This window comes from Cynocephalus volans, chromosome 7 (genome assembly GCF_027409185.1).
Source record: "Cynocephalus volans isolate mCynVol1 chromosome 7, mCynVol1.pri, whole genome shotgun sequence".
NCBI lineage: Eukaryota > Metazoa > Chordata > Mammalia > Dermoptera > Cynocephalidae > Cynocephalus > Cynocephalus volans.
In genome coordinates, this window is record NC_084466.1 from 35,842,785 (window position 1) to 35,870,487 (window position 27,703).

The 27,703-nt window shown below is 37.6% G+C and overlaps 1 pseudogene; it reads left to right on the top strand.

Moving 5' to 3' along the window:
• Positions 1–254: 254 nt before the first annotated feature.
• LOC134381610 (large ribosomal subunit protein eL6-like) lies at positions 255–23,977 on the top strand (annotated as a pseudogene).
• Positions 23,978–27,703: the final 3,726 nt, after the last annotated feature.

The following is a 27,703-nucleotide window of genomic DNA, read 5'->3' on the forward strand; positions in this document are numbered from 1 at the left end:
TTCTAAATACTTAATGATATCTACATCTAAGTATTTTACATGTATCAACCCATTAAAGCTTTTCAATATCCATATGAGTTTGATATTGTTGCTATCCCTTTATTGCAGGTGAGAAAACAAAGGCACAGGGAGCAAAGTGACTTGCCCAGAGTCACTGCCCCTCCGTAAAAGTACCCACTTTTACGGAGGGGCAGTGTCTGGGTTTAAACTAAGGCTAGCTGGCTCCAGAGCCCAGTCTCTTGGCATTGCATGCCATGCCGAGTCCCCGTAGGATCCTTGCAATCAAACCTTCAACCTCAGAGGAAGTACAGTGTGGAGAAAAGGCCATGGACAAGAAGCTAGGAATCCTGGCTCCCAGCATTCGCTTCTGCATAACATACAGGAAACTTCATGGTACTTAGGTTCACTATCGGTAAAGCAGAAGGATGCTAAGGGTCTTTCCAGCCTGTCTTTCTAGGTTGTATGACTCCCGTGTTCAAAGTCTCACTTGCTTGCAACTTCAAAATAAAGAAATTACTTTCTTCCATGAGCTCTGCATGGCCAAATTATGAGAATTCACCTCCCTTCAAAGTGCCCCATACTCTGCCCTGTGGCTCTCTGAGTTTCTCTGCTCTATGGCTGTACCTCTGTTTTCAGCTGACCCCAGTGCTCTGTCTTTTGCTGGAGACAGCCCCAAAGCACTGCCCTCACCTCAGGGAGGGGCACTGCTTTTTATTCCCTGTAGCAGAGCAGAGATAAGTGGGTAAGTGTGTGACGTTTCAAAAAACGTTTCTGAAGCTCTAGAGCTAAGGAAAGTATAACATAGAGAGTGGCCTTTATTGGCCAACTGAGCCCAAAGCCAGCCCCTGAGTGGGCCTCTGGGCCTTCAACCCCAGTCAGAACCTTCTAGCTTGGGCCACAGAGGTGTGGGTTTCTTTTTACCGCTGGGTCCTAGAGTTTCTTTTCTTTGGAGCTCAACTACATATTTTTTTTTTTTTTTTAGTTTTTTACTCAATATAATGTTTGTGGAGGGAAGCTCATCCTGCCGTGTTTTGACAATCCCTAAATATAGTCTTTAATTCAACACTGCACTCCAAATACTGATTATGTAGTTCAGAAGTTAGCAGCTTTATCCTTACCTTATTTTAAAGTCTGCTGCATTAAATAACAATTCCTTCTAAAGTTATTCAAAGTCTACTGAAATAATTTTTAAATTATATTAAGCAGTATTTGTCTTCCTTTTTCCTTCTTAGTTTTGAAAACATTCCTGGTTCAAAATAATCTGAAAAAATATATATTAGGAGAAACTTAAGTGGTTTATTCAAGTCAATCAGTCATGGCAGCTCAGGCTTTTCTCTTCTGCCCCTGCTGCTGCAAATTCATCATTGTGTGTCGGTAACATCTGGACCTTTCTGCACAATGTCCAGAGAGCTGGATTTGGGGACTGTCTTTCTGGACCTTGGCTGAATCCATCTGGTCAACACAAATGGGCCAGACAATGACTATGAGCTGGGAATGTGCTTTTTGCTCTGTTGCTTCAGGCTTGGTTGGAAGTAAATAATTCATGGGTTGAGGAAATTAATATGTGAATAAAATGGGGGTGTACTTTGACCTTGGTCTCAGAGCAGAAGTTTGTCAAAATAGAAATCTAGCCAAGGAAGAATAAAATAAACAATACAGGTGCCAGTTCATTGAAACTTCTTCTGATTTATAGCAAGGAAAACCATCTACTTGTTTTGCTTTGTCCTTTGTCAGTGTTCAGAAGACTCAAACACCTGAGCTCTTGCAATGCTGAGGACAACCAAACACTCAAAGCTAATGTTTATACAATAGTTGCATTCAGTGAATTCTCACTGGTGTGCCTTTTCTGTGCTAGGCCCTGTGCAATCGCTGAGAAAACGATGGTAAGAAAAAGAGTCATGTTTTCTGCCGTCATGAAGTTACAGTTCATTGTGAGAAACAGACATAAAGAGAACAACCACACAGATGTAAAACTTATCGAGGACTTAGTTTATACAATTTGATGCCATCAGAGGAAGACGTGATCCTGTGTTCAGATCCGAGGACGAAGCTGTAATTCTACAGAGAGAATTTACATTTAATTTTTAAATGTTAAATTTTGAGTATATCAATGCATATGGAGAAAAAGAGATGAGAAACCAGAAAAAGCCAGAATAGCACAGAGGGCATTCACTTCTGCAGACTGAGTTTTAAAGTACATATACAAAAGAGAAAACAAGAAGTCCGTACCCAATGATGAATACACAGGAGTATTGTGATACTCTGAGCTCTATCTGAGAAATGTTCAAACCCAGAATAAACTATGACTTGAAAAGAATGGCAAGGAGTTAAAAGCTTTACTTTAACTGTGTTTGGAACAAAAAGAGAGGGAAAAAAAAAAAGAGTAGCCTTAGTATTTTGAACAGATGGTCTAACGCTAACAGATAATAAGAAAAAGTAAAAAAAAAATTCTACTTTTCTCTACTTAAAAGAAAATATTTTCAAGATGGAAACAATAAACCAAATAAAATAGAGAGGACACAGAGCAATGAAATGGCGAGACCATCTAGATATTTTAGATGAACTTAGATCAAAGCAAGTGATACCCCTATTTTGAAAAAGAGGGGGAAAATTTTATAAAAATAACTTATTAAAACATCAGGCAAAATTCTGAAATAAGTTATTAGTGATCATCAAGATGGACTGTGGGTATTAAGAATATAAGGGTACTTCCAAAAGTTCATGGAAAGATTTGTTTTATCCTTTAATTCTGTTTTCCATGAACTTTTGGAAGTACCCTTGTATGTTGGTCTTTAGGGGCATGACATAAGAAAACAAGTTATGCCAAAATAACCATTTATTTTTACATAGCTATGACACTGGTAGATCAGAGAAAGGGATTAGCAATATCTTAAATCTTTAAATACAAGAAGAAAAAAATGAAGAAAATGAAGAAAAGAAGGGAAGAAGGGAAAGAGAGAGAAAGGGAGGGAGGAACTAAACATTATCTATTTTTCCAAAGACAATAATAAAACTAATTAGTAGAAGTTACTCTGAGGGACACTTTGGATAAATAGAGAAGAAAACAGCATTTAAGTTTGACTCTTTAGCAGGTGTTACACGAGGCAATTATATACATTATTTCAATCATCCCTAACAGCTTTATGAGGTAGGCATTTTATCTGCTTTTTATACATGAATGATTTGAATCCCTAAAAATTTGCCATGTAAGTTTACATACCCAGAATGGGATAGAACCGAGATTAATAATTGTGTCTCTCCAACCCCAAAGCACCTGCATTTTGCACTTGCCCACTGTGCCTTAGAGTAAGCATCTTCCCACCATAAGAGATGGCCCCCAGTGGAGTGATGTGCTCCCCTAGTAGGGAGATTTACTGCGAGCATTTTGTCTGGAACACCACCTGTCTGAGATACCAAAGAAGGGCTCTAGGCATTGGCTAAGAACTGAACTAAATGCTGTAAAACAACCCTGCAACTCTCAATTACTGTATTTCTATGATTCTGCTTTTACTGAGGCCTATTAGCTTTCTTGCTGTCATAACACTTCTAGAATATTTACATTTTTCAACATCAGCTTGTTAACCAAAAGAAGTGATAAAGTTTCAGGAGAGATATTTTGAGGAAGGAAAATCTGATCATCAAATTACACCACGTAGGCAGTTGCCTGCATTGCCTTCATTAAGAAATGAGTTTTGATTCCAGCTCTGCTATGGTTCTCTGTGGGACTAATGGCAACTCACTGTATCTCTATTTATTTACCTTCCTGTGATGTTTGTTACTGACTTCACAAGAATACAGATAGGCCAATAATTTAAATTGCAATTTTAAAATTGCAAATTGCACAAAAGGTTTTTCTACATTTGGAATATTATTTAATATGCAAACCTATATCATCTATTGCATATTTAATTTATAACGAGTCAGTATTTAAGTTGCTGAGTGCTGAAGCACAAATAAATAAAATATCAGAATCTCCTAAAAGAAAAAAAAGAAAAAGTCAGTAAAAGTCATGCTGCTACTACTGATATATTTTTAAAATGACTGTGAATTATACTTTTTCTCACCTCTTATTATATTAAAATTACAATTAACCTGAACATGAACTCAATATATATGTCGTTCTCTTAGCCCAACTCATCAGGTTTTCTCAACCATATTAACCATATTTGCCTAAGCCCTCCCTCTGTTGTCTGGGGTTACTACAATTCTGTTCTCCTCTTTCATACCCAGAAGATTGGATGAAAATACCATTGGAGAAAATACTTCTAGTGGCTATTGTAAATGGGCAGGCTTTCTTGATTTCCCTTTCTGCATGTTCACTATTGGAGAATAGAAATGCTACTGATTTTTCTGTGTTGATTTTGTATCCTGCTACTGTGCTGAAATCATTTATCAACTCCAAGAGATTTTTGTAGAGGCTTTAGGCTGTTCGATATATAGGATCATGTCATCTGCAAACAGGGAAAGTTTGACTTCATCTTTTCAAATCTGGATGCCCTTTATTTCCTTCTCTTCTCTGATTGCTCTGGCTAATATTTCCAACACTATGTTGAATAGGAGTGGTGAGAGTGGGCATCCTTGCCTAGTTCCTGTTCTTAAAGGAAAAGCTTTCAGCTTTTCCCCATTCAGGATGATATTGGCAGTGGGTTTATCATACATGGCTTTAATTATGTTGAGATACTTTCCATCAATATCTAACTTATAGAGGGTCTTTGTCATGAATGAATGTTGAATTTTATCAAATGCTTTTTCAGCATCTATACAGATGATCATATGGTCCTTGTGTTTGATTTTATTAATATGGTGTATCACATTTATTGATTTGTGTATGTTGAACCAACCTTGCATCCCTGGGATGAATCCCACTTGATCGTCGTGAACAATTTTATGTACGGGTTGCTGTATTCTGTTTGTGAAAAATCTCTATAATGAGAACTACAAACCACTGCTGAGAGAAATTAGAGAGGATACAAGAAGATAGAAAGATATCCCATGCTCTTGGATTGGAAGAATCAACATAGTGAAAATGGCCATACTACCCAAAGTGATATACAAATTCAGTGCAATCTCCATCAAAATTCCAATGACATTTTTCTCAGAAATGGAAAGAACTATCCAGACATTTATATGGAAAAATAAAAGACCACACATAGCCAAAGCAATGCTGAGCAAAAAAAATAAAGCTGGAGGCATAATACTACCTGACTTTAAACTATACTACAAAGCTATAATAACCAAAACAGTATGGTACTGGCATAAAAACAGACACACTGATCAATGGAATAGAATAGAGAATCCAGAAATCAACCCACACACCTACACCCATCTGATCTTTGACAAAGGCACCAAGCCTATACACTGGGGATGAGACAGCCTCTTTAGCAAACGGTGCTGGGAGAACTGGACATCCATATGCAGGAGAATGAAACTAGACCCATACCTTTCACCATACACTAAAGTCAACTCAAAATGGATTAAAGAATTAAATATACACCCTGAAACAATAAAACTTCTTAAAGAAAACATAGGAGAAACACTTCAGGAAGTAAGACTACACAGACTTCACGAATACAACCCCAAAAGCACGGGCAACCAAAGAAAAAATAAACAAATGGGATTATATCAAACTAAAGAGCTTCTGCACAGCAAAAGAAACAATTAACAGAGTTAAAAGACAACCAACAGAGTGGGAGAAAATATTTACAAAATATACATCTGACAAAGGATTAATATATAGAATATACAAGGAACTCAAACAACTTTACAAGAAAAAAACAAGCAACCCAATTAAAAAATGGGCAAAAGAGCTAAGGAGGCATTTCTCTAAGGAAGATATACAAATGGCCAACAGACATATGAAAAATGCTCAACATCACTCAGCATCCAGGAAATGCAAATCAAAACCACACTGAGATACCATCTCACCCCAGTTAGGGTTGCTAAAATCCAAAAGACTCTGAATGATAAATGCTGGCGAGGTTGCAGGGAAAAAGGAACTCTCATACATTGTTGGTGGGACTGCAAAATGGTGCAGCCTCTATGGAAAATGGTATGGAGGTTCCTCAAACAATTGCAGATAGATCTACCATATGACCCAGCTATCCCTCTGCTGGGAATATACCAAGAGGAATGGAAATCATCAAGTTGAAGGTATACCTGTTCCCCAGTGTTCATCGCAGCACTCTTTACAATAGCCAAGAGTTGGAACCAGCCCAAATGTCCATCATCAGATGAGTGGATACAGAAAATGTGGTTTATCTACATAATGGAATACTACTCAGCTATAAAAAAGAATGAAATACTGCTATTTGCAACAACATGGATGGACCTCGAGAGAATTATATTAAGTGAAACAAGTCAGGCACAGAAAGAGAAATACCACATGTTCTCACTTATTGGTGGGAGATAAAAATAAATAAATAAATTCCCACACATTAAAAAGAAAATCCGGGGGGGAGAAGAAGACATAACAATTACAATTCCTTGAAATTGACATGACAAGCGAACAGAAAGGACATTGTTGGGTGGGAGGGGAGAGAGGGAGGAGGGAGGGAGGTTTTGGTAATGGGCCACAATAATCAACCACATTGTATATCGACAAAATAAAATTTTTAAAAAAAAGAAAATACTTCTAGAAAGCAGTAAATTGCTAATTTTGCAGATGTTAAAAGGGAAATTTGAGTTATCTCAATTAGAATCCAACTGGGATCTAAAAAGATTCATATTCCATTCTAAGTTGTAAATTCATACTTATTAAGGGGACTATGATTCCAGTAATAAAGTGACATCAACTTCCCCTTTTTTTCATATCCTGAAATGAGGGAAATGGAGCTAAGATTTATCAACACTGGAAAATAAACCACACAACCCTAATCACTGCTAGGCACTTTCCATACATGATCACACTTAATCATGACAATGTCCCTTTGACAGATGAGGACTCTGAGTTGGGAGAAGTTAGGTTACATTTCCCAATCACAAATCTAATCAGTGGTGAAATTAGAATCTGAAGTCAGGATTAAAACCCAGACCAGTGTCTTCTTTATTGCACCACTTGAAGACACTTTCATTATTCAGATCTTAGCTTGATTTAATCTATAGGTTGGGAAATATGGGATTTTTTTTTTTCTCTCTGAAAGCCTAGAAAAAGGTGAGAGGGTAGTAGGAATTGGATTCCTGAGTAAGGCATAAGCACAAATAAATAAAAATTTTGTTTGCTGTCAAATCTCAGCAAACAAAACCAGAGGTGCATCTGTTGGCACTAGCAATAATAAATGGGTAGGCACACCAGTGCTGGGTCAGAAAATTACTGTAGAGGGGGACCACAGCAAAGAGCTGAGCTGGTATTCCCTTGTCAGGAGCTAGAAGAGAAGACCTCAGGGTGGTGATGTCAATGGTCTAGTTCCAGGGGAAAAGGCTGATAAAGGTAATCGATGCTGCAGGGCTCTGCCCACTTAACAGAGATTCAGACCATGTTTTAGGCTAGACCAAGACACATAACTAAAAGGGAAAGGAAATAAAAGGAGGCAAGGAAGGTTGTTACTAGAGTAGGAAGGTACCAGTTCCACAGGTGTAGTGAACGGGAAGAGAGCTTTGCAGGAATGATCCAGAAATGTGACCTACTTCTAAAGCCATCAGTGTAAAACCCTGAGTCATGGTTGAGGTAAACTTGGTGTGTAGGGGTGGGGAGCAGATAAGGAGAGAGGCATTAGCTCTAAAACCAGAGATTAGGCCAAAATCAAATCTATTCCAAATTACCCTAGGAAATCCTTTAAATCACCCATAACATAATTCTTTTTATGTTTTTGTTGTTGAGTGGTTTTTTGTTGTTGTTTTTTGGTTTTTTAGATAATTTGTTAACATACATGTGGGGTACAACGTTGATTTTCAATAATTGTGTACAATGTGTGGTGGTTAGATCAGTATAGTTAGCTAATTCATCATTACAGTACACAATCATTCTCTGTGTCTGTTGACCAATTCCTCATTCCCCATCCTCCCCCCTCCCCTTCCCCTCCCCCAGTTTTCTAAAAGGTCAATGTATTACTCTGACTGTTGTTTCTTTCTTTCTCTCTCCTGTCTCTGTTATACACTATAAGTCTGAGACCCATTAAGCTACATTAAAAGATGTGAACAAAACATTCATCGATTTGAGCCAGACAAAAGTATTCTTGCTTGTCTTTAGGATTTACTCAATTTGTTTTAATTTTAACTTTGTGTGGTTTTAAAATATGGTAATAGACTTGTTGGTTGTTGAAAGAATTGAATGTGATTGTGGTGTTACATCTTACCTTTTATTGAAATCTTTAAATCTAATATGTCACATGTGGTACTGCATCAATATGTCAAGATTGCTTCAGAGATAAATGTGTTAGTGAGTTGTGGGAGCTGTCAGGGGTGTAGTCATTACGGAGCCAGCTGAGGATGATAAAACAGAGAAAATGAGAAGATGCCTGAAAAACTTGGGTGCTAGATCAAATTGGTGGTGGTAAAATTTGGTAATGATCTCTTTGCAGCAAGTAGAGGATCTTTGGAGGTTTTTGGGGGGGCAAGTTCTGAATTAAAAAGCAGCCTCATATAAGAATCATAAGATGCATCATTCTGGATATATTTGTTCTCTGATGAGTATCCCATTTCTATCAATTTCTCATTATAAGACTATGTAAAAAAATAAGACTATAAAGTCATGGTAATAGATGGGTTAATTAACATATCAAAATATACACAGTCCAAATGGACATAATGACTTGTGAGATAACGTACAAGTGTATAAAAAAAAAAAAAGAAAGTCACATTTCATTAGACAAATATCTAATTTTTAACCAAAAGTATTATAGTGGCTGATATAATCAATATTTGTTTCAGATGGATTTTGGTTAAGAAAAAATCTATATTCTCTCAAAGATTACAGCTATGGTATCCAATTAGGATGGTCCAAACATGTGTGAAGGCATTTCCAAAAAAGGAATACCAAAAATGATTATTGGAATTGTTGCTCCAAAAGGGAATACTTTCATAGCACCTGGAACTAAATCCTGTTTCCTTTCTCAAGAAACAACCAACGGGCAAACTTTGCAAAAGCATTCTCAGATCAAACTTCAGGTGAATTACTTTCTCTTCACTAGTCCTGCTGCAGGATTTTGAATGTTGGGAACACTAAAGTCCGGCTTCTAGGAGTGATTGGACTCAATGGCTGGGTCAAATCACCCCCCTGGCTGACTACAGTGGGCACACCTGGATGAACTCATTTCTTCCCCTTCATCCCTTGCTCTCTCGTGCATTCTCTTTGCACCATCCTCCATAAGGTCCTGTTCCATACCACCATTATAAATGAGATCGCTTCCTTCCTGAATTTCAACATTGTTTAACTTTTATCTTATTCTGCTTTACATTAGATGAGGACTTTTCTTTCTACTTGATCATATATCTTAGAGAACAGGATCTATGACTAATAACCACAGCCATCATTTGTTGAGTGGTCACTATGTGCTAGTCACACAAAGCACACCACAAGTGTCCTCCTCTTTCACATGTGGACACTGGTGCTTGGTTAATTATCTTGTCCAAGTTCACACAGCTGGTCAGTAAGAGCAAGGGTTGGAACTCAGGACATCTTTCTGGAATAAATGCACAAATGACAGAAAAATTCACTACCTCCTGACCTCAGTGTAGGGAGACATTGTGAATACATTAGACAATAAAATTTTATTACTGTAGAAATCTACCTTTCCCTGATTTTTATGAAAAATTTTGGCTGTAAGGAACTATATGATAATGAAACACGTCCAGACTCTGGATTTTGTCTGAGGCAATCAGACACCTTTCATGGTTAAACTCAGTGTTTTATAAAAATATTTTATTTCTAATTTTTAGGTATGTTAAACAAATCTTTTAAGGCATTCAGTCTGTTGCATAGAATGCTGCATCTAAATATTTAGTTCTTGATTTATTTTTTCTTCCTTTTTTCTCTGATGATTCTTTAGGTTTACAGCAATGCTGAAATTCTGGTTTGGCTTTGCTAATGCTTGCCTGGTAATATTTTTCTTTCTAATTTGCAAGCAGCAGCTGTGTGATGGTGTGTGTGCATGCTGACATCCTCCATTCCTACTTTATAGCTCTCCTTAGCTGCCAGAAGCTATGCCTCATTCATACAGAGTGATCCCATTTCTATATCCTGCCCCCTCTACACACACTTAAAACTAATTGAGTGAGTTATTTTAAGAGAACTGCAATCATGGATTCGGCATTTATCAAAGTCTTTAGATAAATCTCTCAGGATCTAAATAATATAAGCTTTATTACTGGTTAGACTATGAAAGATCAAGTTAAAATACATTGTAACATGCTTTATTCACTGTTTAGATCATTAGCCCATTTTTCCAATTATACTTTTTAGCATATTTTTTATTTGATGATCTAAAAAAGACTTTAAATTTAGCACTTACTCACCACATCAATGACACTTTCTACTGTAGTATAGTGGCTAATAATATATAGCCTTTTGCCCTTTTGAACATAGGGGATCAGATCCTTGCTTTGCTCAATTATAAACAGTTGCTACCTATTTTTCCCAGGTCTCTTTTTTAAAATATAAAATAGAAACATATTGAGGGTTTGCATGAGATAATGGCCTAAGAGCCCAGGGCTCAGAGTGCCCTAGAACTATTTCTTCAGCCCTCATTCTGCCATGTCTGCACACCTCTCCCCGAGGCATTAATATCACTTGGCTTCTATCAACCCTAGAATTTATATCTCTTCCCTAAGTTCAGGATTCATGTATCCACCCCTTACTTGAGATTTCTACTTCAATGTTGAATACACATCTCAGACTAAATATCAAAAGAGAATTATAATTCCCACCCTCCACTCTCCACTCAGAATCCCCTGCCCCCCAAATCTGTTCACTTACCTTCCCCATCACAGCACATGCATCATTCACCCATTTCTCAGTCCCAAACCCTAAGAATTATCCTAAATTTCTATTTTTTCTTATACCACTCATTCAATTTCCAGCAATGCCTATGGCTACTACCTCTAAAATATATCCCGAATCCTGACCACTTCTCATTTTTTCTGTTGCCAATCTCTGTGCCTTGGACAACTGCAACAGCCACACAGCTGTCTCCCTGCCCCTCCACCCTCAACAGGACTATGGCTGATCATTCACACTGTACCTTCCCAAAGCATAAATCAGATCACATCATTCCCCTGCTGAAGCCCTTTGATAACTTCTTATAGCAAAAAGAATAAAACTGAGACTTCCAAACTCTTTATCCTGTCCTTTGAAGTCCTCCCTCATTTAGCCTCTGCTTGCCTCTCCAACCTCATCTCCTTCCACACTCCCCACTGTCTACTGAGTTCATCGTTCACACCAAGCTTGTTTCCTTCTTGCTCCTTGCCTTCATGCACTTGTTCTTTCTTTGGCTTGGGAGACTTTACCTTTGCGTTTCCATCACTGCCTTCTCATCTACTCAGTGCCCACTGCTAATATGACCTCCTCAGGGTGGGTCTCCCTGACCAGCCTTGCTAATGGAGTTCTTCTCTCATTTATGACCACTTTACCCTATTTTTAATATAGCACTCATTGTACATAAAATTGTGTTTACTTGGTTTAATTCTGCTATGGAATAAATGTGTCCTTCAAAAGTTCATGTATTGAAAACTTGACCCCCATTGTTAACAGTGTGAAGAAGGTTGGAAATCCAATTATAGTATTTTAAAGGTGGGGCCTGTAAGAGGTGATTGGATTATGAGGACTATGCCCTCATGAATGGATTGATCCCTTCATGGAATAATGGGCAGTTCTGGTGGCTTTAAAAGGAGAGCAAGTGGGAATGTCAGCTCACTTTTGCTCAGCACATTCTCACCATGTGACAACTGGTCACCACAGGACCCTGTAGAGAGTTCCCACCCAGGAGAAGGCCCTCACCACGTGTTCCCTGGACTTTGGACTTCCGAGCCTCCAAAATTGTAAGAAACAAATTTCATTTCTTTATCAATTACCCAGTTTCAGGTATTCTGTTATAAGCAACAGAAGTGGACTAATTCAAATTCCACATGCAATGCCTCCAGCCACCAGACTGTCAGTGCCAGAATAGCACCTGAAACAAACTTGGAGCTCAGAAAATATTTGCTGACTAATTGACTGGACAAGGAAATGAGAGATGGAAACTTCCCTAACTTCTTAGGGAACGAAGGTAACACCCGCTTTCCAAATCGTTGCAAACTGTTCTGAATTCAGGCCTGCATTCCAAATCTTTATTTTTTATTTCTTTTTTGTCTTTAATAAGTTACAAACCTCTCTTAAGTCTCAGTTTTAATATCCATAACATAGAGATAATAATAGCATTTATATCTTACCTTTTCTTGAAGGATTAAATAATAATATTGTGTATAAAGCTTTTAGCACAGTGCCTGGCACATATTAATAAATAAGTTCACAATAGGAAAATGCTAGTTTTATTATTATCACCATGATCACTACAGTCATCATCAACACTGTGCTTAAAATTCCTGGGAAGAATATAGTGATCTTCCCTGGACCCCTCAGCCTTTGGGGGAAAGAAAATAGAAGAAAACTGCTGTGTTACTAAGCAGATACACAGAGAATGGCAAGCTCATCACTATGGCTTAAGCCAGTAATTCTGTTTTTGTTTTTGTTTTTGTTTTCTTTTTCCAGTTTTTAGCTTTACTTGGGGTTTTAATTGTCCATATTACTTAGCACCAGCCTTTCTTAAGGCACAACTGACATACTCAGAGTCACAAATTCAAGACCATTGGAAACCAAACTGCAAAGCAAGGAATGGTATACAAGTATTAAAGGTCTAAAACAATAGCATCAGCATCTCCTGGACACTGGTAAGAAGTGCAGATTCCTGAGCCTATGCCAGACCTACTGAATGAGAAATTCTGAGGGTGGGGTCCACAAGCCAGTTTTAACAAACCCTGTAGGTAATTCTAATACGTGCTGCAGTTTGAGAACAGCCAGCACAGGCTGTAACAGACAGGTCCATCTTATCAGAGCAATAGGATCTCAGAGTTGACCAACCCAGAGCCTATCTCAGCCTCTATGCAGCAGTGTGTGCGGGCGCAGCATAAGAAAGGCCCCAGCAAGAAGACCTGCCGAGCTTTCTGTCCTATGTGGTACAGCCTCAGATCTAGTGCCCAGGCCACAGGGAAGGTACAGTGTCCTGCAAGGGAGACCCGGTGATCACCAGTTTTCTATTCTCTGATGCAGAGACAAGTGAGAAAAGAGTTATGTGGTGAAACAGAAAGGATGTGGAACTATCAGCTCACAGCTATAAAGAAAGCAGCTGGTTGGGTTGAAAGCTGCCTCAGGGACAATTTCTCAGTCCCACGAGAACCCAATTAGGGACAAAATTATCTTGGGGAAGGCAAGAGTCTTACCAACTACTCTGGTTGAGGCTAAAAAAGCAAAAGTTATTTACCAAAAGGGATAGCTTTCAAATGTTTCTTCCCAGTGCCCCATATATTCCAGCTCAAGCATCTGAGCTTTCTTTACACTCTTCTTTACTATTTCTCTTTCCTCTCTGTCCTGTCCTTTGTTTCTTTGCTCTTTCTCCTTCTCTTTCCCATTCTTCTATTCTGATATTATGAAGCTGAATAACCGGCAAAGAAAGCAAATGTTTGGTACTAAACGATTCCATTTGATGTTGCTAGGAGATGGTCCCCAAACCTCCTTCACTTGTGGGATCTCAGGTGGTCCTGCCACAGCAAGACCAGCAGGAATCAGTGCTCCTCATAAACCTGATCTGGCAGCTCTTCCTCTGATATCAGGTGAGGCTCTTTCCTCCAGGCCAACAAGACAATTTCTCGTTCTCTTCTACCACATCCTCAGCTGTTTTCATGTTTTCGTGGATGCCCAAGAGAAAACCAAGAGTTGAAAGGGAAAATCATTCTTAATGTCTGAGGTGCAGAGGAGAACCTCATGATAACCTTGAAATCATCGGGATCATTTCCTATAGGTTTAAAAGGAGGATGTTTAATCTGCTTTCTGGTTGCTTTTTTAGATACACCTTCCATTCTAACACTTAGTTGCACGCCCTACTGTAATAGCCCAGAATAAGCATGCAGGTACCCCCAACGTGCCGCTGTTTGACATATATTATGTGTTTATTGGTTATCCCCTGATACTCTCACTCTTCCACTAAATTCTTCCCCAAAATGAACCAAGTCTTGCTTATCTTTGAATTTTTAGCCCAGTTCCCAGAAAATAGCAAATGGTCAATTTGAACTTAATTGAATTTAGAGGTAATCTAAGTAAGAGTTAATCTAAGAAATTAGCTTACAGGTAGGTTTTTTTTTTGTTTGTTTTTGTTTTTTGTCATTTTCATGACCGGCACTCAGCCAGTGAGTGCACCGGCCATTCCTATATAGGATCCAAACCCGCAGCAGGAGCATCGCTGCGCTCCCAGCGCTGCACCCTCCCGAGTGCGCCACAGGCTTGGCCCACAGGTAATTTTTTATAAATTCAGAGAGTAACTGCCAGAAGGCAAATTATTTGAAGATTTCTTCGTTTTTTATCTTCTACTCTGGATAGGCTAGTATCCACTCTACCCAGCAAACATGATGTTTATTTCCTCTTCCTGACTTTCCCTCATATTTTCACCCCTTTGGAAGAGATCATGAAAGGATTTTATAATTAATTTATTAGTCATCTATTTTACTTATAAAGTAATTTTTCAAACAAATTTTTTATATATATTCTTAAATTTAGGGTAATCTGTATAATATTTTTACTGTTTGACTTTATTCAACAAGATGAGTAAAATCATAGTAAGGAGATAAATTTTCATATTGATAATATTTTATTATAATTAAGCCCCTATGACAAAAAATATATAATGTATTACTTATTTGTATTTTTGCATTATGAATTGTCTCAAAACTCAGCAGATTGAAACAACAGACATTTATTACCTCACTCAGTTTGTGAATGTGAGGAACCAGGAAGGTCGATGAGCATTTTTGGCTCAGGGTCTCACGTGAAGTCACACTCAAGATAGTGGCCAAGACTACAGTTATCTGGAGGCTTGTCTGGGGCTGGAGTACGTGCTTCTCCAAGATGCTCACCCACTGTCCCTTAAAATGCTCACCCACTGTGGCTAGCTGGAGCCCTCAGGTCTTTGCTGACTGTTAGCAGAAGGCCCAAGTTCCTTACCATGTGAACCTCTCCATAGGGCTGCTTGAGTGTCCTTATAATGTAGCAGCTAACCTCCCCCAAAGTAGGTTCTCTGGACTGATTGTCCCCCCAAAACCCATTGAAGCTTGATCCCCCATTGTAACAATGTTAAGAGGGTAGGAAATCAGACTATGGCAGCATCAAAAGGTGGTATGATTGGATCGCAAGGACTGTGCCCTTACAAATGGATTGATCTACTTGTGGAGTAATGGGTTGATGGTCTAATGGGTTGTCATGGGTGTGGTTCAGATGGCTTTCTAAGGACAGCAAATGAGAAGATTAGCTCTCTAGCCCACGCCGTTATTACCATGTGATACTCTCTGCTTCCACAGGACTCTGTAGAGAGTTCCCACCTAGAAGAAGCCCCTCACCGAATATGCCCCATGAACTGTAGACTTCCCAGCCTCCAAAACTGTAAGAAGTATATTTCATTTCTTTTTAAATTATTCAATTTAAGGAATTCTCTTATTAGCAACAAAAAACAGACTAATATGGTAAATGATCCAAGAGAGAGACAGAGAAAAATTGAGGGGGGAAAAAAGTCACAACACCTTTCATATCCAATCCTGAGAACTATACTGCCACTTCTGCCACATTATAGTCATTAGATGTCAGTCACTAAGCACAGTCCACATTCAAGGAAGGAGAATTAGGTTCCACCTATTGAAAGGAGTAGTGACTAAGAGTTTATGGACATATTTAAAATCCACCACAATTGGTTTACAACTTTAAATTAACAAATACATCTTTCTTTCTTTTTTTCTTTTTTTATTTTACAAATATTTCTTTCTAACATTCTAACAAATGTAGTTTTCCACAACAAAAATTATTTATGTTTTCAAGTTCACAATTCAACAGATGATAGAATGATTAAAATACACATCTCAATAATACAAAATACTCCATTTTTCTTAGTAACTAGACTTAGCCAGAAACCTCATTATGACAAGATTCAGAATAACACAGATTTAACTTAAATTACTGGCAATCGGTATGTAAACAAGTGGAATGGCAAGTAAAAAGTTCCTGATATTGTAGAGGATTCTTAAAGCAAATGTACTTCACAGGGCCTGGTTTTCCAAAGCCTTGCAGTTTCAAATATTGACCTTGCAGAGGACAGAAAATTTTCCTCAGGCTATAAAGTCTCTGGTGTAAGATAAAGATTTGTGGCACAGCAAGGTTGCTGGCTCAAGGACAGACTAGTTACTGATTGATATGTATAGATACTGGAATATTGCTGGAGGGAGAAGGAATGTTTGCTAAGATCAAGCTTTTGTTGGTGGATCACTTAATTGTCTAAGGGAATGTCATCTGACTTGTTTCACTGAAAGTTACCAGCCTATATTGTTAAACTATAACCCAACCTATGTTTTCTTCCTGTAACTTCCTGGTCTGGAAAATAAATATAGGAAGAGAACCTCAATTCGGAGTTAATTTCCCAAGAAAGAGATGCCTCTCACTTGAGGGTTCTGGGGAAGTTAACCACTCGGGGCTTCTCACAGCTCAGAAGAGATAGGCTTTGAGTAATCCTTTGCAGCTCCATCACCCAGGGGAAGAGGGGTGACAAATCCATGGGGGGTAAAGCAATATGATTTAGTAGCTAACATGTGTTTAGGTGATAGAAAGAGATGAATGTTTGAATCAGTGAGTTGAGAGAAAGCATTGTGGTAAGTAGAAATGAGATCAGATCATTCAAAGTGAGTCTAATGATATAGATCTTGTAAGTTTTGTAAGTACTTTAAATTTTACTTTATATACAGTATTATATATAGGTATATAGGTAGAAGGATGAGAGTTATTTCTTAAAGATTGGTAAGGTCTAGGCTGATCATGGGAGTAAATCTCTCAGAATGGAGGACAAGATCTTTGAAAGAAAGAGTTGAGGATCTGGAAGCCAAATGTATTGGAGGAATCATAAGTGTGGATGTCAAAATCCCCAAGTCAAATTTTGGTAGTAAAGATGCCAGTGTTGGGAGAGAGAGAAAACTGACAAGGACACTCAAAGTTAAGTGGGACTCCTGCTTAATCACAGGGATGGTGCTGTCCAGGCTGGTGGTTTGTTTTCTTTTAAAGGAGAATGGCAATACACAGTGGGAGCAATTAAAGAGGTAATAACATTTTTCTATCTTAACTTTTTCTCGGATGAGGTGCTCATGGGCTATCCAGATGGAGATGTCTCATAGGTGGTTTAAATGGGACTGATGTTCAGACTAGAGACTTGTGATGGAGACATATTTTTGGATATCCACAGCACACCAATAGCAGTTATAGTCATGGAGATGAATAAGGTTGGCACAGGAAAATATACTGACGTGGGGAGAGAAAAGAACCAAGGGAGGGATGCTGAATGACAAGAACATTTAAATGGTATGTGAAGGATGCAGAAAAAATTAATAAAAATGATCAAAAGGAGGAGGAGTATCAGAAGAGAATAAAAATTAACATTTGGCTCTTTGGAAGCGGATGCAAAACTAAAAGGCTAAGGTAAGTTTGAGAGGATAAGGAAGCCTGAAAAAAAAGTAAGTGAAAAGAAACTTGTTTTAAGTACTTAGCAGTAATTGAATAATAAGTAGGTGGATAATTTGAAAGAGTCTTACCAACTACCTTTTTTTCCTGATTTTTCCTTTGCAAAAGCTAAATCCCCAGACTGTATTAGGCATGTGATAAGAATGGCCTTGCCATATCATTTAGCCATGGCTTGTTCCACTTAGGGACCAAGTGGATTTCTGTAAGGCTGTCTATAAATGTCACACTGAATTTCAGCAGACCATATCACTTTGGTAAACAGTGATGCCATGTTCTGTAGCAGAGGACAGCACTTTAGTGTGTGTAACCTTAAGAATCTTCACAAAGGCTCTGACATGTCAACACGAGTAGAAGATGGAGTGTCATAGGAATCCATTCTCTGCTGTATTTCTTACTTTGCAAAGCAAAGCAATTTCATATGCTGTAATGTACTGTCATTTATGGATTAAAAACTGCTAAACTTTAATTTCAGTTTGTTGTATATACTTACGTTTAAACATAAATGTATGACATCCTAAAGAGGTATGTGGATACAGTTAGAGGTTAAGAGGCTAAAAGCGGCTTTTTTCTGGGTCTATAAGCCTCATCTTTCCCAGGATTCATATTTTTATCTTAAACTATCACATATTTCAAGTTTATTAAAACTATTCTCTTGGAATTCCTGTTAAGAAGTACTTTCAGCATATATAAACAGATACAGTTTTAACTTTCAGTCAATCCTAAAATATCTGGAAAAATCCTGTGAATTATCCAGCAAGTCCCCAAATAACCACATTAGTTCATGTTAGGACAATAATCATATGTGATACATTCTTAAACTTAAAGTAAGTAACAAAACACGGCCTGAAAGTTTGCTATGTCTTACATTGATGATTGCCTTCCCAATAAAAAGTGTACCATAGGATAACATTCTTAATGAAAGATTAATATCAAACATTACAGTGTTAATATTAGTTAACATGTGCACACATAAAAACAACTTATGGAGTTAGTGGCATTTATACTTAATAAGTATAATATTTCTTAAATTAGTACAGTTCATGGAAAATAGTTCTATTTTAAACTCATAGAAAGCAACATTTTTAAGTATCTGAGAAAACAGCTGGACTCTTTTTCATTGACATGCAGAAACTGAATAAAATGTCTCTTTTTTAATTTTTGTTTTATTTACTCAAGATAATTATTTGACACTTAATTTTGCTCAGTTTCTTGAGTAGATTTTCAACATATAAGCATTTTCTTTACAATTGAACTGATTTTTTTAGAGTAAGTTTCTTGGAATCTGCAGCTTTCATCTGCACAGTCATAGGACACTCAATTCAGATTCCGTTTTTACTGAAATTTGATGAAAAACAAAATGTTTTTATGTGGAGACTTGGACTATGCTATCTCTACAATACGGTTTTACTAAAAATTGTCTGTATTCTAGAGAACAGTATTATTTTTGATTAACACATACAGCTGTCTGATTAGGCTGGTTTCGTAAAGCTGGGCTCTTCCATGGTAAAATATGGCAAGAGAGACATTTCCAGAGTGTATCATCACTTGAAGTGGGTTGAAGAAAGATATACACAAAGCAGGAAACCCTAAATGTTGGATCAATATAATGACACAAAAGTGATTTCACATGCATTTCCTTTAGTAGTGCCAGGCGTGCTCTGCTATTTATAAGGTGGAGTTGTAATTACTGTCCATTGACTTGAAGATACTTACCTTGACCTATCACTGGTTTAATGGTTCATCCACCATAGCTAATCTTCTTTGTCCTTCAAGTAGTTGACAGCGCCTTTCAGTAGCATTTCTCACTTCCTAATCTGCTTTTACGTCTACCACCCTGACCAGACTAAGATCTCTTTTAAAAGAAAAGAAGTCTTCCTCATTTTGTATCCCCGGTTCCTAACAGGGTTTGCACTGAGAAGCAGCTCCATAATTGCCTGTATAATAATAAAATGTATTAATGTAAGCACAAATTGTGTGTGCATGAGAGACAGGATGAGTATACACACATACACATTACACATTCACATATGCACTTATACCATAATGATATATGCAAATATATTTATAACAGGATGTCAAAAATACAGGACTTTCTGACTCAGTTGAAGTTGAGGCCTTAAAACAATAGCTGGCATCAACCTCCTTTACTACAGCACTTTAACAAGACAATCAAAAAGATAATCAAAAATTATAATTTTCTGATCATGCCTTCTTACAGCCACATGAAGGCTATTAAAGAACTAAAGCAGAGGAGTACAAGAAGATGGAAATTAAGGAGAGGTTTACTTGGAAGAGGGTAGTAAGCATTTTGCATTCACAGCTCACCTCTACTGGGAAGCGTGAAAGGGACTTTTCTGTCATCTCACACATCCTGAGGGGACCTTCAGGGAAATCACCTGGAGAATGTGATATGCATTGCCTGGATTTTGAGGAGGCACTGGATGGATGTCTGACTCGTGAGTGAGATGCTGGCTGAAGAGATATGTGGCACCCAAGTAGAGGGCTCCATTTGGGGAAAAATTGTGTCTCCACTACAAACAGGTCCACAGGCCAGGTGGGTAACTACCTGCAGGAAGGATGTCATCTCAGGAATGTTTTAAATAAAACTCTCCAAAAGGGTTTCCAGTACAGGGCAAAAAGACCTCAGCAAAAATAGGCTTAATATTAAGAGTATGGGTCTTACAATGCCGGCCCAAAGGAAAGGCAGCACCCATACCAAAAGTGTGGAAGTTAGAAACACTCACGAGAGAAATCTCAAGGAGCCCACCAACAAGAAAAACGTTCAGTTTAAACATTAGTCATGGCTAAAGATATTCAGTGACAAATTCATGGGTTTCAATCAAGTAAGATCTGTGCTTGCCAGGCTTCAACTGCAAAGAAGCCAGAGGCATCCAGAGGCTGGGCAAGTAGAGTCAGAAGCAGAATGCACGAACTTAGAAGGAAAGCTTCCCATCCCTTCTTTCTCACTTGCAAGGAGCTCAATTCAAAGCAACCGCTAGCTCACTGCAGGGAGAAACTTGAACTTGCAACAAAGTTCATAGTTTCAACTATCACCCAGGACTGTGTATAATATTAAACTGAGACTGACTTTTTTTCCTTTTTCTTTTTTTGGCAACCGAAGTGGCCAGAAGACTCTGATGTTCCAAGAGATCCCAAAAGTCATGGGAAAATTCCAAAATTTTATAAAAGAAGAAAAAAAAAATACCTGAGGGTGGCTTTAATGGGTTGTTGGGGAAAACTTGTATTCTGATTGTATCCTATGAGTCCTGATGGTTCAGTGTAAACCATATGGTTGCCACTTAATTTAGGGGGAAATACATTCCAGTGTAGTAGCAGAACTTTGGAAATTTGCTTAAATTATTACTCCTCCAAGAAACCTTACATAATTAAGTTTAATCTAGCCACTAGCCCTCTGCAGACAAACTACTTTGGTAGTCTATAACCTTCTCGTAGTATGTCTATATGCTTCTAGAGCATTATTATCATCCACACAATCTACCTGTATGTTTATTTTATTAATAAATCAAGAAATATAATTTATTACAAAATAATAATTTAAATAAAAATTAAGTTTCTTGGAGGAGCAAGATATTGTCTAACCAAAATCTTGGTCCTCTTGAGCCTCAATAACTGATGGCTTTAGATGACTACAGGATGCTCACTACAGGAAAGATTTTGTAGAAAAAACATTCAGGCTGAAGCATTTGTTAAATAACTGCTTTTCTAGATTCTGAGCACTAGTTTCCTTATCACTGCTTATCATCCCATGCTTTTTTCCTCATTCGCACATTGTTATCATTTAATGAAACAAACATATAACCCCAAACATTTGAGATAAACAAAGTTGGTAATTCCAGAACTTAAAAAAAAAAAAACTCCTTGAATTTTAACATATGATTTTATGACATAGATTTTGACTCCTTTAAAATGATTTTTAAATTATTTAAAAATGACTTTGCCAGAGAATGTAACAAACATTTTGTTTTTAATTATTTCTCAAAATGTTCGTTTCATAAAGAAAGCATCTATTTTGCATATAGCACTGAGATCTGCATATCTTCCCAAGTGAAATGATTCTAATATACAATTCACTTTTAGACATGTTTCTTGTGTTCTGTCTTTTAACTTAATCTTTTCATTATCTGCCCTGTTGGAACAATGCAAATCAAGCTTCCTCCTGTGTTTCTTACATCACTTAAGTTAACCTTACAAATTGCTTTATAAAATTTGTCATCTATACAAGCTTTCTCCAGCTCACTTCTATTTGTCAAGGCCACCTATCTTCCATTTTCAACTGAAGTGCAGTATTAAAATAAAATTTGCCTTCAGGAAGGTGGAAATATAATTTAACCATAGAAGAAATTTCCAAACTAAACAAATAAATAAAGTATCTTTGGAAAAGAAGCTTACCATGATGTTAAAGATGTTAATTATCATGATGTTAATTTCTTTGGGATTCAGGCTCCTTGCAACATGAGACTGTTCATATTCATCTGGCAGATTTACACCCCTCAAAATTTATTTTCAAGTGTCCTAGATTCTATTGAATCTCTGAGTTTAAAAGATTATTATTGCTCTATCTTTCCATCTATTTAATATTTTGTTATTCTCAGCTGCTAAAAATGATATATGTCCATAAGAGGAAATTACATCTGCTTTTGCTTTATTTTATATTCAGAGAGAAGCACAATGCCTGGTGTATAGTTTTGCATTCTTTTGAAAAAAATTCTTTTAATTCAAGGAAAATAAAAGTTTTGTGAAGAAAGCAAAACTTCCCAATCTCTGCACACAAAATAATCACTGTTGTATTTTGGAGAATTACCATCACTTTATGCATTTGTTTATATGATATACATATTTATATCACATGTAAAATTTTATGTACTGTATATATATTTATACTATTAACACAGTTTTGCTTAAATGATATCATATTGCACATGTAAACCATTTTTTACACGGCAGTGTGTGAGGTCCAAGTCTTTTATATTTACGAAGCAGGGTTGGCTCTAGGCAAAATCATAAGATGGGTAAAGCTCTATTTAAGTTTTTGGCCTCTCTCTTTTCCTTCTTTCTCAACTGCTTCATCCATCTAAACATACTGTCAGAAAAGGATCTAACGTAGATACTGTTTTATTGTTTCATTGTTTTGTTTTGTTTTGTTTAAAAAAGCAGTTATTTGATACACAAGAAAATGCCTCTTCCATTTTTTTCATTTTCTTGGGTCTTCTCACAGCCCACCTTTTTTATTTTTGGTCTTCAAAGGTGCATGCAATCAACATTCCTTACTAATTAGTCTTTAGGGATGAGAATACCAATATTTCTGAGTTATAAGCAGAATGTCATTTTAAAAATCAGGTGCCCAGGGACCTTCGTTCTCTTTCCCATCTCACAAGATGACGGGTGAAAAGCTGAAAGCCAGATGCTAGGGAGAAGAAACCTGAAGCCAAGAAGGCTGACGCTGGTGGCGAGGTTATAAACCTCAAGGCTAAAAAGCCCAAGAAGGGGAAGCCCGGCTGCAGCCAAAACCCTGTCCTGGTCAGGGGAATTGGCAGAAATTCCCGACGTGCTATGTATTCCAGAAAGGCCATGAACAAGAGGAAATACTCAACGAATAAGTCCAGGATTGAAAAGAAGGCGGAGAAGGCTCCTGCTACTGTCACAAAACCAGATGGTGGTGACAAGAATGGTGGTGTCTGGGTGGTTCAACTTCGCAAAATGCCTCGCTGTTATGCTTCTGAAGATGTTCCTCGACAGCTGTTGAGCCACAGCAAAAACCCTTCAGAGAGCAGGTGACGAGACCGCAAGCTAGCGTCACTCGGGGACCACTGTGACCATCCTCACTGGTGACCTAGAGGCAAGAGGGTGGTTTTCACGAAGCAGCTGAGTGGTGGCTTGCTACTTGTGACTGTACCTCTGGTCCTCAATCGAGTTCCTCTGCTGAGAACACACCAGAAAGTTGTCACCACCACCTCTACAAAAATTGATATCAGCAATGTAAAAATCCCAAAACATCTCACTGATGCGTATTTTAAGAAGCAACAGCTGTGGAAGCCCAGACACCAGGAAGGTGAGATCTTCGACCCAGAAAAAGAGAAATATGAGATTACAGATCAGCACAAGATTGATCAGAAAGCCAAGGACTTGCAAATTTTACCCAAAATCAAAGCTATTCGTCAGCTCCAGGGCTACCTGCAATTTATGTTTACTCTGACAAATGGGATTCATCCTCATAAATTGGTGTCCTAAATTTCTTACCAAGAACGAAATTGAATGACTAATATGTTAAAAATATATATATATCAGGTGCCCACATGCCTCAGTCATTAAAAGCAAATATACTGTATGTAGGTCATTATCCCCTAGATTGAGTAAACTTATTTGTATTTTATGTGACCTTGGACATTCATATTTTCAGCCTTATTTAAGTCTCAAACTACTGCTGCCCACCTATTAAAGGAATGTCAGAAAGAACAGCTCCTCTCTATTCTCAGGATACTTGGTACACATGCTGTTACTGCAGCACTATTACACTACATGGTGGCTCCATTTGGGTACCTTTATTCCTTCACTCCAGCTCTGGGTGGCTGAAATAGTGCCTTAGTCATCTTTGCTTCCCAGCACCTAACACCATGCCAGGCTCATAGTACATATTGAAAATGTTTTTATTAAGCGGAAGAAATCACTTCCCATAAAGTACTTGTAGAAGGCTGCGTTGTTTCCAATAAAATACTTATTTTCTTTCATTATCTTAAATCTGAATTTCTGAGGAAAACATGCTACTGTGCAGTACCTTTCATTGAGAATATAAATACACTCTTTTTGGCAAACATAACACAACAGGCTAGGCTGAATTTCTGCAATAATTTGAGAGATGATAAATATTCACTGGAAGAGGGAAAAAACAATGCAGTAACAGAGGCACATATACTATGATTAAAGTGAAAGCCAAAGGTGTTTTAATGTGACCTCAAAGAAAACATGAGCCCTCTAAGAGGGGATTGATCTTTTCTGTCCCAAAGCTGAAAAAAATCAAAGGGAACTACAAAAAGCTAGATGATCTGAGACTAGGCAATCCTGAAATAATCATCAAAATAGAAATTCTACTACAGAAAAAAAAAAATAGGTGCAGCATTGATTCTTCTAAACCTTAATTAGAGTCAGTAGGACTGATTCAGGTGAGATATCTGTAGCATTTCTGTAACAGAAGTTTATCTGTAACTACAACATTTTTTCAAAAATGAAGAGTTGAGCAGTGCTAAGAAATGCAAAACAAAAGGCTTGAACATTTGCACATCAGAAATTAGTTAACCATGAATTAGCCCATGCCTCCCATGGAAGGTAAAGTTGGTCCCAGCAAGCACATTCAAACCTGGGATCTTCTGCCCACTGTTCTGTAGATCGGAGGTAAAGCTAATGAGAGCTCCAGATTAATGAAGTTAATTAACTACGTGAGGAAGATGGGGGGTCAATGCTCTTTTCATCAGTGAAAAGAACTAATGTCAAAGTGGAGGGTTTGCCCTCCGCACCCTTCGGTCTCTAGTTTCTTATTTTTTGAGATTAGCTAGGGAAAAAAAATTTTTTTTCTTAGATTTACTATTAGCTATGCAAATTCACATAGGTCTATAGGCCCCAAACCAGACAGAAATAAGATGAGCCCTAATGAAATCAAACTAGAAAAATCATTGTACTTTTAAATGGCACTCACACTGCTGGGAATGGACTTTTTCAAAATCCTCTGTCCTCTGCCAAGAAATGCACCATGGTGTGAATAATGAAAATAAATAATGCAAAGCAGAATGCAGCACCCAATTTGCACATCAGTCACATTTTCCTCCTCAGACTGATGGACTTTAGAAATCATAAACACAGCTATTTAAAATCCAGACCAACAAGAGCGTTAAACTGGAAGAGAGGCCAACTGGATGTGGGAGCCCATGCGTAATGGAGTTGAGTGGAGTCATCTGAAGAGACCCGTAATGGAGCCCCACAGTGACTGGTAGGCAGCACAAGGGACAAGTGATTGGCTTAGAGGATTTACATGACGGGCAGCAGGGAGAGAGAGCTCTTGGTTCAGTGCAGGACAACACGTTTGGGAAGTCTTATACATCTATCATTTTGAGTTAGCATTTTCAAAGAGTTTGGAACTCAAAAGTGATACAGACTTTTGATCATGAGCAAGACTTTTCCTGATCTGTGATCCAGGTCATTATAATTTGGTCAATCACTTCAGCAAGGTCGTGCTCCTAACATTTCTTTTTATGATCAGATGGAGAAAGGGCTTAGGTGATAGAACTGATTTTAATCTTAGTGAGAGAGCCAAGAAATAAGCTTAAGAGATCTGCAAAAGGAAAATGGAGGTCAAGGCCTTCTCTGAACAAGAACAAAAATCCAAAATCTATTTTCCACAATTAATTACTTCATTGTCATATAGACTAATAAAATGACAACTATCCCCAACTGTTCTTTCCTATATGTCCTTTCAAACATGCACTATATGCAATAAACAACATTGCACATCTGCTCTTAAGAGAAATGACTTTAATTGCTAAGTTGCTAATGGGGCTTTTTCTGTCATAGAATTTCTACCCATCTGCACACTCTGATTACCACATCCTCATCAGATCTTGTCTACTTCAATCTTTTTTTCCTAAATTATCATCATTAATCCCATCCATGGTATCACTAAATGTGGGAAATGAGTCTGGAGAAATAACGATGTCTGATTGTTTTGCCATCTTCCCTGAAAGAAAAAAAAGATTGAAGTTTCAAACAACACTCCGCTGCCAAACAAAAAAACCAACCAACCAAAAAACCCTCCAAGATGGATAGGCAAATTCTAGAACCTGGTGGGGAAAAAAGTCAGCTGACAGCTTGAAATTATAAAGACAAGCTTAGATAGAGATAACTGGTAGAGAATTCTGGGTTCTTATGAGAGGGTGTTAAACTATTCCTGGAATACTAGGAATTCCTCTGTAACTTGTGGCAGAGAATTACATAAATAACACACTCAAGAGAATCTTTTCGCTTCTTTTGAAATAGAAAATACATGGATAAAGGTAAAATAAACACAATTTTAAGTTCATTGTATCTGCCCTAGCCTTTAAGCATCATGAATGAGTTTGATTCAACTGGTGTTTGTAAAAGTCACAAACAGAAGAGGCAAAAAATAAAAAGACTTTTATCTGCTTCTCTTTGACACATAGCTTTGTTTTTATGGCAACTGTTAAAAGTAAGAGTATTTTAGGAAAGGAAAACATCCTAATTATGTGTAATTACCTAGACTAATAAAATTTTCTCTATTGATAAAAATATTTTTAATGGTAAAAAAAAAAAATCAAGCCATACTCATATCAGTTAGAATTTGGTAGAGAAAACAGAAGCCGTTCTAAGAATTACAATGAGGAAGTATTTTAATATAGAAATTAGAGTCTATACACTATTGGGAGAGCTGAGGGAGCAGAAATTAGCAAAGCTGCTGCCACCAACATCAGCTGCCTGCAGCACCAAAACAGCTGATACTTACCAGCTCACCTAGAGGCTTTTGTAAACTTTACCTTTTGCCTGCACCTGTTAGGCTCCTAGCAATTGCTGCTGAAGAACAACGATTTCTCCTTCTCTATCATCTTCCAAATGTCATGAGAATCTTTCATTGGCAGACTCTAAACCAAAATCTTGGGAAAAGAAATTCTGCTCACTGGAGGTAGAGGTTCTTCCCCTGCAATTCCGAAAAGGATATAGAAGAATTTGGCAATAAATATTTGTTGCATAAATGTATAAGTGGATAAATAAATAAATGAATGAATTCTTGTCTTGGAAGTTTAGAGCATTTCTGAGCCATATGGAAAGAAAAATTATAAGTAAAGTGAGAGGAAGAGGAGTTAGTTATGTTATTTGAATGTTTAATGGCTATAAGCTAATGCAGCCTGAAGGATTAATTTCATAAAAGGCTTCCAGCTACTATGAACTGGGATT